This window comes from Rhamphochromis sp. 'chilingali' (genome assembly GCF_963969265.1).
Source record: "Rhamphochromis sp. 'chilingali' genome assembly, chromosome: 1".
Classification (NCBI taxonomy): Eukaryota; Metazoa; Chordata; class Actinopteri; order Cichliformes; family Cichlidae; genus Rhamphochromis; species Rhamphochromis sp. 'chilingali'.
The window spans coordinates 50,463,646-50,478,126 of NC_137929.1; the positions used below are offsets into that span (position 1 = coordinate 50,463,646).

The 14,481-nt window shown below is 40.4% G+C and overlaps 1 pseudogene across 1 annotated transcript in view; it reads right to left on the minus strand.

Annotated features, from left to right (window-relative positions):
- The window catches only part of LOC308392176 (protein-glutamine gamma-glutamyltransferase 2-like), a 27,688-nt pseudogene continuing 13,207 nt past the window's right edge, over positions 1-14,481 (minus strand). Inside the window, exons 3-15 of the transcript XR_013974748.1 lie at positions 13,787-13,954; positions 13,123-13,374; positions 12,805-12,923; positions 10,450-10,578; positions 10,101-10,278; positions 9,741-9,995; positions 9,470-9,585; positions 6,415-6,541; positions 5,528-5,637; positions 2,468-2,642; positions 2,088-2,242; positions 1,655-1,788; positions 1-700 (exon numbers count right to left, since the gene is read on the minus strand). The product of XR_013974748.1 is annotated as a protein-glutamine gamma-glutamyltransferase 2-like (transcript). The remainder of the gene's footprint in view (positions 701-1,654; positions 1,789-2,087; positions 2,243-2,467; positions 2,643-5,527; positions 5,638-6,414; positions 6,542-9,469; positions 9,586-9,740; positions 9,996-10,100; positions 10,279-10,449; positions 10,579-12,804; positions 12,924-13,122; positions 13,375-13,786; positions 13,955-14,481) is intronic.

Genomic DNA, 14,481 nt, shown 5'->3' on the forward strand with positions numbered 1-14,481 from the left:
TTATTTATTGAGATGGAGAAATTTATTTATTTATTTGACCCATCATGGCAGAACAGAATCCGAGTGGTGACAGGATTTAGGACAGGAGATGGGGAGGAGGTGGTCCATCACTGTTACTCAAATTTGTATAAGAGATGAGCTATATATTTAGAACTTGTCATAAAATACAGCTTCATAATTTTCCCACAATCATTTAAACCCAATAATAATTAATGCACAAACAGAGAAAAGCTACAAAGCAATATCAGGAAATCGGTTTTCTCCCTCTTCTTTTATTAAAATGATTACATTACTCATTAATTATTAATTATGGTAACTGTTAGTCCCAAAGCATATCCCCGAAAATGTTGGGCAGTTTGCATCTTTGAAATAAAAAATCTACTTGATTATATCTCAGCCAGTGGGAAAAAAAACAAACAAAACCTTGACTATGGATAGTAACGTTACTGTGGATGATAGTTATAACAAGGTGTAGTAGATTAATCTATCCCAGTTTAAACTAAATAAAGAAACAGAAACACAGAGGGAGCTGTAAATGAAACCAGAGCTTCATGGTTTAACGTCAACGATGCAGGAGCTCTTTATGTCTCTGAAGCTGCTGCAGTCGAAGTCAGCAACCACGGTCTTCAGTCCAGCTCTGTAGGGAGTCGTGGTAATCTTGAGCTTCAGTGTGGCCTTTGGCTCTACCTCACCCAGGTCACTGTAAATAGAAAAACATTATTATTTTTTATTTTACTTCAAGCCCTGTTTGGATGAGAACCTAGGCTAGTTAAGCCAACTTAGCTTGGGGGGGGAATAAAGGAAAACGGTTGCCTAGCTTTAGCTAAACTCTTTACAAAAGCAGTCTGTAAGCAGTAATTAGGATTAGCATACTGTTTCTTTTTATTTTTATCTTTATGCAAAATGGAATTGTGAGCTGGAACTATTTATTGGTGAACAACACTTGGTGGCACTACCAACAACATAGCACTGTAAGTTAGAAATGTTTCTTTTCTTTTGAAGACTGGAGAAAAAAAAGAAAATTTAGATTTGTTTGGAGCACTAAAATATGCAGCATGAATCAAAATCTGAAAGTCTTTTGTGGCCACTTCAATTCTTTGAAAAAACACAACTTTAATCAAAACAAAAGGCTACGTATACAAAAATGAGTAGTTAATGGATTATTTCTCTCGTTATTTCCTTTTTGAAGATTTTTAATTCTTTTTCTGTGGCAACATATCAGACACGTGGCAGACAAATGATGGCTTGAATTAAATAAGTTAAAGTTACAAGAAAATTTCCATGAATTTGTTTCATCTTTACACAAGCATCAATAGTTTATGGTTTAAAAGTGTTGTTTTAAAGATATTTTACATAATGAGGTTACTGCATTAACATCAATATTAAACCAAATGAAAATGAGTGAACTGGCAGAGTACAAGGAAAATAAAGAGTTTTTTTTAACCAGTATTATTGAACCGCTGAGATGATGAAATGAAATCTGACTAGAATCAATATTTGTTTTTGTAACTCTCACATAAAAAGCAAATTACTGTTTCACAAAAAGCATCTGGTTGAAGATGGGAAATATTATCATTAACTCCAGACAATCACATTGTTCCTTATACCCTGTGATTGTAATGAGTTAGATTGTATGTTAAGTCTCAGTACTGACCTTTGTATATAGTCTGATTTAAAAAGGCCACATCCAATGACTGTCAGGGAGCAGTTCCTCAGCCTCTCATTGAGCGGGTTTTTAAATTCCACCCCCAATGTCATTTCATGGTTCACATGGACTGGATACAAAACCTAAAAGAAGCACAGATATAGTACAGCATTAATGTGCAGCAAATTATAGAACAAAGTCCAGAATTTTCAGAATCTCATAGAACCTGTTCATCAACTGAGTTCAGGTGACGCTTTTTTGACTGTCAAATAACCAATCAGCAGTTATCGTTGTAAGGCCATGCCACACAGCCAGTCTACCGTATACCATGAACACATACTTTGTTACCAAGTAATGTCATTAGTTTGAATCTGCTTTCACTTCCTGTGTTATAAAATCACGCACTTCCTTATATTACACACAAAATTTGGATTTTAATGACCTTCATGGAGATGACTGGTTGCTCTAGGGTGATGTTGGTCTCAGTCTGGTAGTATTCATCACTGTCACTGGCCACTGCTGAAACCTTTATGCTGTCGTAGTTCACCATATATTTACTGTAATCTGCAAAGGGGATCTGGATAGGTATGGCCACATCTGTAGGACATACAGTGAGAGGCAGGAATGTGAGAACTGATCCAGAGATTCATGGTATCATCAGGAAACTTTAATTTCTTGTTTCTTTCTAATTTCTTTCATTTCTGAGACTTGGGGTGGAGTTTGAAGTAGCAGCCTCAAATCATAGAAATCTATATCATTTCTTTTTTTTCTTTTCAAATAAATTACAATGCTGACCAAAATTGTAAGATAAGAACTGCAGACCTTGTCCAGACAGAAGTGTCACGTGCTGCACTTTGTTCAGGATGTTGTCCGCTGGATTGCCGTTGTACCTCATGGCCTGAGCGTTGACACGGACAGACAACACCTTATTGGTGTGATCCTTACTGCTCAGCTTGAGCCTCAGTTTAATGTCCTGGCCATTTATCGCCTTGGTCTCCTGGTGTTGAAGTTACATTGAAAGTTATGTTGAAACCAAGCACACCAGTGTTTTTCTTGTGACATTACCAATAAGTTTGATGTGTCACATGACCCTCTTCCTATTGAAAAAAAACAAAAGTTGTATCCAAGATGGCCGACATCTAATTGGCCACCATGGTCACCACCCATCTTGAGGAGTTTGTCCCCTCACATATACTAATGTGCCACAAACAGGACTTTAATATCACCAACCATTCCCACGGTGTATCCATATAAATGGCCCACCCTGTACATCAGTGTGACAGGTTGAAGGACTACTGCATATAAAACTGTTCAGTTAATACTAATTCATATCAGTTCATATAAGGACAAATAATGTAAATATGGTAAGAAAATGGTTAAGAGGTTATTTTTTCATGTTATATTAATGCCTTTCATGTTACTTAAAAGAACTGCAATCTATACATCACTGATCGGCTAGTAAGCCTTTTCTTGGATCGATTTGTAGTGTCTCTATTCTCCACTAGGGGGCTTTCGCGCGTTCTCCTCACTGCAATAAACGACTGCACGAGAGACGCAAGTCATAATCACTCTCGTGATTCTTTCCCCCTGTTTTCAGGGGTGTAACATCAGCCGAGATTCCGCACAACACTCCCCTCCATTCACCTCGTGAATGTACACTCTCCGCTCTCTTCCCAGCGAATCCCAGATACTGTCTTAAAGTAGTGTAACAGTGCTCCAATATAATGTTGTACCTGGTGGGGCAGTCTATATGCTGTCTATATTTAGAAAGTTCATGGTTTAGATTTGCTCTGTTAGAATCCCCAAGGACAATTGTGAAGGAATCCAGGAATTTTCTTTCAAGGGTGGTAATCTGGTCAGCCAGTGCGTTGTTTGCCTGAGGAGGGATGCAAACTCCAACCAGCATGAAGGAACAAAACTCCTGCAGTGAATAAAATGGTTTGCAGTTGATGAAAAAAGTTTCCAGGTTTGAGCAGCAGTATTTCTGTAACACTGCGACATCAGTACACCAACCTTCGTTGATGTAGAAGCAGACTCCACCACCCTTTGTTTTCCCTGAGAGCTCCGCTTCACGGTCCACCCGATGAAGTTGTAAGCCCGGCAGATTTCGCTCTGTCCCCCAGGCAGCCTTGGGATATTCTGATCACTGCCTGGTCCATCTTATTGCAGTTTAAAGGCAACAACTCAAACATGCCAAGCCTGTATTAAAAACTGTGAAGAAGTGGACTAACGCAGCAAAGCAGGAACTGTAGGACTGTTTTGACTGCACTGATTGGACTGTTTTCGAAGCTGCATCTCAGCATCTGGATGAGCTGACGGACACTGTGACATCATACATCAGTTTTTGTGAAGATGTGTGTGTGTGTGTGTGTGTGTGTGTGTGTGTGTGTGTGTGTGTGTGTGTGTGTGTGTGTGTGCCAACTAAGACCTTTTGCACATACAACAATAAACCATGGTTCACTCCTAAACTCCAACATCTTCGTAAGGCCAAGAAGGACTCCTACAGAAGTGGTGACAGGGCCCTGTACAAGCAGGCCAGGAACACACTGACCAGGGAGATCAAAGCAGCCAAAAGGATCTACTCCCAGAAGCTGAAAGAATGGCTCTCAGCCAACAACCCTGCGTCAGTGTAGAGGGGCCTGCAGGAAATCACCGACTACAGACACTCCCCACCCCCTGTGGAAGCAAACAAAGACCTGGCAGATGGGCTGATGGCCATCCGTCGGCTCTTTGTTACTTCGGAAACATGGCTTGAACAATTTCTCTTCAATGACGTAATCCGATATCAACTGATCTCTTTACCTGTCGGCTTCCCGTGGCTGACATGCGACCGGCTATTGCAGATAATAATACAACAGCTTCTTGCTATTTTTTGCTTCTTTTTATCGCTGTGTAACCGATTTCAATTGAAAACCTGCGTGCGCTAGTACCTCTTCCCACGACTTCCCACAATCCTTTGCGGTTTTACCCCAGAATGACGTCACATTTCCAATCTCTATAGAGATTGAAAATGTGACGTCATTCAGGGGTAAAACCGCAAAGGATTGTGGGTACGAGTGGCACACAGGCCGTTTCAATCCTTTGATTTTTTTTTCTCCTCATACTTTTTGTTGCCTTTTCGTCAAGTCTGTCTTTGTACAGAACTGTTTTTGGGGCAAATAAAATGCAAGTAGGGATTAAAACCGCAGAATTAATGATTACCGGTGCTGGAAATACTAGCGTTTGATGCAGTGTTTTGATTTTATTGCCACTGGTACCTGCAATGCGCGACACTGTTTCAGACATTGACCCCCAAGTCCATGAAAGCCCCTGTACCAGACGGAGTTTCACCCTCCTTGCCTCAAACATCCTGCAACATCTCGACCGCCCAGGAACTTATGCCAGGGTCCTGTTTGTTTACTTTAGTTCGGCTTTTAATACCATTGTGCTTGAATTTCTCTCCTCCAAACTCTCCCAGCTCAGCATGTCACCAGCTACCTGTCAGTGGATCACCAGCTTCCTGACAGACAGGAAGCAGCAAGTGAGGCTGGGGGAGATCACCTCTGAAACGCGGTCCTCTCACCACTATTGCTCCTGCTGTACATCAATGACTGCGCCTCCAAGAACTCGGCTGTTAAACTCCTAAAATTTGCAGATGATATCACCGTCATTGGCCTCATTCAGGATGGTGATGAGTCTGCAGCTTTCCAGGCTTCTAGTTGCTATTCTTAGATAATTCTTAGATAATTTCCTTAAAGGCCCCATCCCATTTCACACTGTTTCAACTGTTTGTTTTTTTTTACTTGTCGTGCATTATGAATTTTGACCAAATCAACACATTCTTGTATTTATATCATGTTGTAATGATACAAAGTTTTCCCAGTCTTGTATTTTGAGTTTTACCTCTTTGATTTTCATCTCAACATACTGGGGTGCCTCTTCTATGTCACCTTGACCTTCTTTTGAGTTCATTCTGACTGCACGTTTGAAGATGGCTCTCTCCTCTGCGCTGCCTGTAGGGAAATATGGCATGTGCTGTGTGAAGCGGGCATGATTGGGGGACCCAAAATGCAGACTCTTGGAGGCAAAACTAAACTCAAAAAGCAGCTTTACTGATTAACTATAGAATGTACAAAACTGAACTGGGAGTTACTGGAAACTAGACAAGCAGGCAGAACACACAGCTGAAGAATGAGGGAGATCACCGACGGGGGGATGGAGGGATTTGGGACAGAGAGAAGACACATGGTGAACACGACTGAACACAATCCACCAATGAGACAGGTAAAGCACAGCTGAACATTGAACACACATGATAAGAGAGTGACAAACTGAAACAGGAAGTAGGAGAAACACACACTCTGAGATGCAGACAGATGAAACCCAGGAAACAGAGGGAGGAGAGAGAGGGGCAGAGAGCCAGGGACAAGAGACAGAGTGCCACACAGAGACATGCCACAGAAGAAGAGACTGACCTAACTGGGGAAACAGGGAAGGACAGAGAGACACAAGACAAAATGGCATATATATGCCATAGAAACAAGACAAAAACATGAACAGGATCAAATAAAAACCAAGAAAACCTAAACTAGAAATACTGATAAACTCAAGATCGTAAGCAAACTGAGCTAGGAAACATAAGAAACTTGTTTGTGTTGTCTGGGATCATTTGAACTGAAACTGCCTTTAGCAGTTCTACTAGAATGTTACCAAACAGTTATCCAAATAATAAAGCTATTGATGTCCAGTTGACACGAGCAATGCAAATGAGCATTGTATGTTTGTTTTACCTTCCCTGTGCTTGTAGCTGTCAGTGATATCAACCCTTTTCCAGGAGTCAACAGCCTTGGTAGAGATGCTCTGACCCACTGACATGGAGTCAGTGTACATTTTCTTCTTTGAACCGTTAGTACTGATCTGAGAAAAGTAACATCAAAACAGAAAATTGTCAATACTTTGTGCAGGACTGCATAATTTAATAAGCTAAAGCCACTGGTAAATCTGCACTTATGTTTGTCAGTCAGAATAACTTTTGTGTTGAAGTTATCGCCATTAAATTGTAGACGATGTAAGTGTGATCTCTGTTTGCATTTGGGATGTTGAATGAGTTTGAAGGGGTAGCCAAGAGAAATATAGAGTGAACATTGGGCTCCTTAATGGTCTTACATCTTGTCAATTAACAACAACATCCATCCATTTTCGCAGGGGGCAGCAACCTAACCCGCTGCTTAACACTTGGCTGCGAACCACTCCAGTGTGAGCTGGAGGCAACCACCTGATGAAGCCAACAGAACCACATCATCCTCAAAAAACAGAGATTAAATTTTGAGTCTGCCCAAGTGGAAGCCTTCTGCCACTTCGCTAAGCCTAGAAATTCTGTGCATAAAAATTATGAACAGAATTGGTGACAAAGGGCAACACTGGCTGTCCAACACCCAATGGGAACGAGACAGGGTAAAGAGCTGCTCTAGTGTTCCGTGACAGGGATGAACCTTGTGAGATGCTTTGGGTGGCGCTGTCACTTGGTGTTCGCGCTCTCTGCAGTAGAGTATTGTGTTGTGTTCAAACACACAGTGGTGTTTTTGTGTAGTTTATCTGCGTAGCAATTTAATCAAAGAAATCTTATTTCATAGTGCAATCTTCACATGCTTCATTCGAAGCAATTTAGAGTCCAAGTATTCACTCGCTGTGTCTTTAGGGTTTCACTTGCTTAGCTTGTAGCCGAGTCGCTAGCAGCATGGCCTCTTCACCTGTTCCTCCTGCACTTTCCTGCTCATTGTGTCAGATGTTTAGTTACTGCTTGGCAGTAATGATACTTGTAACAAATGTAGCCAATTTGCAGGTCTGGAGGCCAGGATCACTGAACACCACCAAGCTGTTCATGTGTCTACCTGCTTTTCCCGATTCAGCGACACACCCACGGGTGGTCAAACTCTGGTAATTGGTGATTCTGTTCTGAGGCATGAAGCTAGAGACACCGGCAACCATAGTCATTTTTCTTCCAGGTGCCAGAGCAGGAGACATTGGAGGAAATTTAAAACTGCTGGCTAAGAGTAAACGTAAATTCAGTAAAATTATAATTCACGTCGGCAGTAATGACACCCGGTTACGCCAATCAGAGGTCACTAAAACCAATATTGAACCAATATTGTAGTTTTCTCTGGTCCCCTCCCCAATCAGACCAGGAGTGACATATTTAGCCACATGTTCTCCTTAAATTGCTGGCTGTCTGAGTGGTGTCTCAGAAACGATGTGGGCTTCATAGATAATTGGCAAACCTTCCAGAGGAAACCTGGTCTTGTTAGGAGAGACGGCATCCATCCCACTTTGGATGGAGCAGCTCTCATTTCTAGAAATATGGACAAATTTATTAAACCCTTCAAAATATGACTATCCAGAGTTGGGACCAGGAAGCAGAGTTGCAGTCTTACACGCCTCTCTGCAGCTTCTCTCCTCCATCTCCATAGAGACTGTGTCAGCTCCCAAACAGACAAAAAACAAACTAAAAACCAGCAACAAACAACTTAAACATAAACAATTACAAAGAAAGAACAATACAGTATCCACATCTGAACCAAAGAGTAAAACTGTGAAATGTGGATTATTAAATATTAGGTCTCTCTCCTCCAAGTCTCTGTTAGTACATGACTTAATAATTGAACTGAATAAATGAATTGAATAAATGAATCAACACCCCGAGTCATTCTAACTTCCGGATATCTCAAAGAACAGGCCGAGGGGGCGGTGTGGCAGCAATTTTTCACACCAGCCTATTAATCAACGAAAAACCAAGACAGACTTTTAATTCATTTGAAAGCCTGATGCTTAACATTGTCCACCCCAGCTGTAAAACTCAGAAACCAGTCTTACTTGTTATCATCTATCGTCCACCTGGGCCTTACACAGAGTTTCTCTCTGATTTCTCAGAGTTTTTATCTAATTTAGTTCTCAGCTCAGATAAAATAATTATTGTGGGTGATTTTAACATCCATGTAGATGCTAAAAATGACAGCCTCAACATGGCATTTAATCTGTTATTAGACTCAATTGGTTTCTCTCAAAATGTAAAAGAACCCACCCACCACTTTAATCACATTCTAGATCTTGTTTTAACATATGGCATAAAAACTGAACATTTAACAGTGTTTCCTGAACACTGTTTAAATTTACAATAATTGATTACACAGCAGTGGGGAGTAGACTTCATCACAGTAGATGTCTTTCTGAAAGTGCTGTAACTAAACTTGCTGTATAAATTGAATTGAATTGAATGAAAAACATATTTTTCCTTCTGTATCCGAGATTCAACTAACGGACAGACACTCCTTTCCAGCACCTTGGCATAGACTTTCTAGCAGAGGCTGAGGAGTGTGATCCTTCTACAGTTGTAGCACACCCTCTGCTCCCCTTCTTGATGATGGGAACCACCACACCAGTCTGTTAATCCAGAAGTACTCTGATCTCTATTGTTGAGGCGTGTTGACCAAAACAGCCCTACAACATCCAGAACCTTCGGGAACTCAGGGTGAACCTCATCCACCCCAGGGACCCTGCCACCAGGTTGTTGTTTAACTGCCTCAGTGACCTTACTCCCGGTGATGAACAGGTCATTTCCATCATCCCCTGATTCTGCTTCCTCTGTGGAAGACGTGTCAATAACAATAACATATAATAGGGAAACTTGATAAAAATGGTAGGTACCAGATCTTTTAAGGTTAGGATTAAGGTTAAAACTGAGTTTAAAAGAGCTGAAAGAGTTAATTCTTCAGATAAAAGGTAGAAATACAGATTGTATAGACAGACTGTATAGTATACAGCTGGTTATTTTATAACACTGGTACAGACCATCCATTTGACAATGTCAGCGTTGACCTCAGCGTAGACAAATGGTACATCATACTTGACGTCTGTGTCACCACGTAGGATAGCGTTGACTGGGGCTGGACCACAGCAGAATACACCTGGAGCAGCAAAAGCAAAGCTGGACTTTTACAAATTTAACAAAAACTTTTTTAAAGAACCAACAAAATAATTGTTTGTACTTCTCATTGGAATCATTCATTTGTGCATCTGTCTCAGTGCATTCATTTCTAAATAAAAACTAAATAGTTTTTACCTTCACTTTTTTCCTGTGGAGTGGGATCCAAGACCTGCCAGCCATCATAGATACCACCTTTCATGAGGTCTGGTCGTTTCATCCATCCTTCCACCCACACATGGAAGTTCCTGCACAAGAAAGGTGAGCTTTCCAGTTTATATCTCTGAGGTTTTTAAATTGCATAATATAATAGCTCTGTCAGGCTATTGTTTGAGTCATGAGCAGATTGAAAGTTGGTGACGACACGGCATGGAATACCAAAGAATCGCATCACTGAAATCACAGACAACAAAATGATCAAGTCAAATGACGTCTCGGTCTTGCTTAAAGTTCATGGCAATACTCTGCCACACAAAAACAACACAGTAACCACAGTACCTGTACACATTACAGCAGCGAACACCCAGCACTGTCCGTACTTGACAGGATAGCAGCGGTTTTGAAACCAGCGCTGAAGGATGCTAACACTACTAGTCCAGCAGGTGGGGCTGCATCCATCATTATAGTTTCCATCCCAGCGTCCCACTAGTACACCTTCATCATCATTGGAATTGACCTGCAAATCAGACAAATGCTCCATTCTTGCTCATCCATTGGTTGCATAAGAGTAAATTTGGTTTATATTATTATTATTATTGTTACAACAGGTAGCATTAAAAACTTAACTTGTAAGTTTTTAAATGAAGTGTTAAATGTAAATTGTAATGCACGTGAATTTAGGTCCTACCATGGCACTGATCACACGGCTAACATAGACGGGGTTACAACGAGCAGAGGTGTCACCAGCTGGGTCTTTTCTGTGTTTGAGGTTGGCATCCAATATCTTGAGACAAATGTCAACCATTTCCTCCTCGAACTGGGTAAGAAGCACAAGTTAGAGCTACAATACCAATTGCAGGAAAGAATGTATTATTAATCTGGCTGTAAGCTTAGGGATCTTTGTCATGAATTTGTGACCAGTCAAAAGCTCAAAGGCCACTTTTGTCATGACACGGTGTATCAAATATTCTTCAAATTAAACAGCACACTTTAACGTTCTTAATTCTCTTGTAGAAAAATAAAAGTAATGTGGATTTCTAACAGAATATGCTACTGGTGCGTATTGCTGTATAATTACTATTTTGGACCAACATCAATAATTTTAACTTTTACATCGAAAATTATTGACAATTGCCTTCCAGTGACTGCATCATGGAAACATCAATATTGTTAGTCTGATAAAAGAAGTCACCTGTAATCAGCAGAAAAGTCACAACATCATGTTAGAGTCAAATTATTAAATGTTGTCATTGTGTTATTTAAATTTGTAAGTCTTAGTTCAAACTGTATGATCAAAGACATTCCTTTGTCTCTGACCACCTCTCCAGCCTGTTAAATGGTGGGTGAGGCTGTAGTGTTTTATTATAGGGACATCTATGTGAGGGTTTTGTTTTCTTGGTTAGTAAGCTTCCTGCTTTTATTACCCTTTTGATAAGCAGGAGGTCACACAAACGCACCCCCAAACACAAACACACACACTCACATGCATACACACACATACACACACGTGCTTACACGTGCACACACATAGTGCCTTATCTTTTAGAACCATAGGGGGCTTTTACAATGGGTGGTGCTTGTGTGTACTGTAACTGTTTTCAATGAAAGGCAGCAAGGAAGGCTGTTTATTTGATGCTGGCTAGGAGACAGGTGAGGAGCGTTTAGCTCCAAGAGCCTGGTTCCAACAGCCTCCCTTGCTAGCATGTAAAACCCGGTTCCGTCATTGTCTTGCTTTCTTCATGAGGAATAAGTCTCTAAACCAGCGGGGGCCTGTGGAAGCGCAGACCAGGTTTTTTAGTGTATTTATGTCATATTCAAATTCAAATCAAGTCTTAAAAAATCTAGCGTCAAATCATAACAAAAACTGTCTCAAAGCCCTTTAAATAGGAAGATAAAGAGCCTAAAATGATTTTAAAAAGTGAAAAAACACAAAACAATCAAATTCAATTATTCTACTGATTGTGGCGATTGTGGCTCAAGAGTTGGGAGTTCGCCTTGTAATCGGAAGGTTGCCGGTTTGAGCCCCGGCTTGGACAGTCTCGGTCGTTGTGTCCTTGGGCAAGACACTTCACCCGTAGCCTACTGGTGGTGGTCAGAGGGCCCGGTGGCGCCAGTGTCCGGCAGCCTCGCCTCTGTCAGTGCGCCCCAGGGTGGCTGTGGCTACAATGTAGCTTGCCATCACCAGTGTGTGAATGTGTGTGTGAATGGGTGGATGACTGGATATGTAAAGCGCTTTGGGGTCCTTAGGGACTAGTAAAGCACTATATAAATACAGGCCATTTACTTTCTTCTGGTTTTAATGATTTTGGTTTCTCTAAATAATTATCTGGTTATATTCTTATAACTTTATGTTGCTGAAAATTCACCCTAAGATCAGACCATCCAATACTCAGGATACCTGGAAAAATCCCAGAGGTATTCTACAGGCCTCAGTTAGCATGTTACATCTTGATGTTCTCTACAGTACAATTAGAAAAAGAGTGAACAAGTCTGAGCTGCCAGGAGAAAGCCTCTTTTCTCTCAAAACAACATCGCAGTGCAGCTCAACAAATCACAAGACTTCTGGAAGAAGAAGACAGATGATACCAAAGTGCAAATGTTTGGCCAGAACGATCTTTGGAGAAAAACCAAACAGAACATATTAGCACAAAAACCTCATATCAACTGTCAGTACAGTGGGTTAAGAAAGTCATAAAGCCATGCAGAAAACAAAACTCTGTGTATTGCTGTTAAAGTAGGTTCTAGAAGCTGTCAAATCATTGGATTTACTTAAGTTTTTCATTATGCTGTATACAGTCCTTTGAAGTTTTCACATGACTATGTGCTTCAGCTAATTTCCAAATATATTTTCAGCTTTCTTGCTTCACTCATATTACTAATTGTTACAGGTTTAGGGAAAGTACAAAACTGACAGATAATTGACTAGCTAATCTTCCTGTTTCTCATATAAATCACTTTGTTGTAACTAACATTCAATTTTGCGTAACCTTCAGAATACTGGCCAAATATGGCAGCATAAGCATGGCAGCACTCTGGTGCTGACCTGTCCAAAGATCCAGGGCTGTGAACCTATGTAGTGTGATGTTCCTGTGTAGACGGTTCCCTCTTCATTCATCACATATTCTTGTCTTTCTCTGTCATCGGGAAGATACACCCAGTCATCTGCAGACACATGCAAATATAATGCAAGCATCCTTAGCAAATTTATTAGCAGAATGACTCAGCTTTTATGGTAAGTTCATATATCAAAAACACAACAAAAACCTCTATCTATAGATAATAACTTCTATTAGTTACAGATTGTCTGTCTTTTTTCTTTTTCTTTTGTTTTACTTATCAGGACTAAAACTTTGCTTCTTACCAGAGCACCAGGGGTTGAAGAGCACCACCAAAGTTCCCAGATTTCTTGTTTCACCATGTGTCATTGCAGACAGGGAGTATTTCCCCACAGGAGCGTCAGTTGGTGGGGTCACAGAGAGAGCCACAATGCCCCTCTCCAGGACAGCACTCCTGTCAATCTCATACTTCCATATTGCCTTGGCATCACTGGTATATTTGGCAGACGGGTTACCAAACTGAGAACGTGTTCCATGTCTTTCTGATGGAGCAGAACCTGAAGTAAGGAAGAAGTGGGGAAGAGCACTTGTTACATTTCAGGGATCAATCAGTTTTATTTTGTTGTTTTCTTCAAAAAACTCTACTTAACCTCTTTACTTCCACCAGGTCACTGAGGACTATGATTAGGCAATGGTTGTTAACCAGAGCCTAACCATAATAGACTGCCAATAAGCTGGAGGACATCAACAGGTGATTTTGTAGAGTTACAAATGTGTTATGTTAATTGTTGAGTTCAAATATAATGTTATTTAACTCCTGTATGGACACTTTACCATATTAAGAACTTTTAAACATTATATTGTAAATAGTTATTTATCAGTGGACTATTTTAATGTTTTGAAGCATGTGATGTGATGACAAACAGCGTGGCAGAAAAATTGGCTTTTAAAACCAGTTCAAGTGGCTACCTGTCTCCACAGTGAGCAGGAGTGTGTCTCTGACACTGAAAGGCTGCACCATTTCCAGGGTCAGCAGGAAGGGCTGGCCACGCCTAACAATCAGCTGCTTTCTTGTAATTTCAATGGTGCGATGAGCAGTGTTGTTAGTCACGCAGTGAAAATTCACCTTGTTAATTCCTGCAACAAAAAACACAACATGAGTACAAATGTAATTATCTTAGAGAGCCACAAAAGCAACTATAAGTATGACATGAAAAGCCTTTGTTAACTGGCAAGCTTGAAATTTTACAGGAAGTTATAATTCAGAAATGGTAGTGATGACATTTGAGTCACAGGTTTCCTATCTTACTGTTTTTAACTCTTCTAGGATTCAAAAATATTCAAATTATCTCAAATATCTCAGTTTTGATCATAAATTCCTCTGCAATGACCTCTTTTTAAGTTGTTATTTACTTCCTGTTAGTGCCCCTTTCACATATTAAGGGCTTTTGAAAACTGTGAAAAAATGAAAGTTTATAAAAGAGTTAATAATTTTCAACTATTTTCAAACATCTGTGAGAACAAGATGTTTTTTTTTTTTTTAGAGAATCAATGATGAGCAATCAATATTCACTAATTACTAAATTCCACTTTTAAATCAACCCCGGTGAACTTTCATTTCTCCCGTCACCACCAACTGGTCGGAGCACATAGCTGTCCCTCCC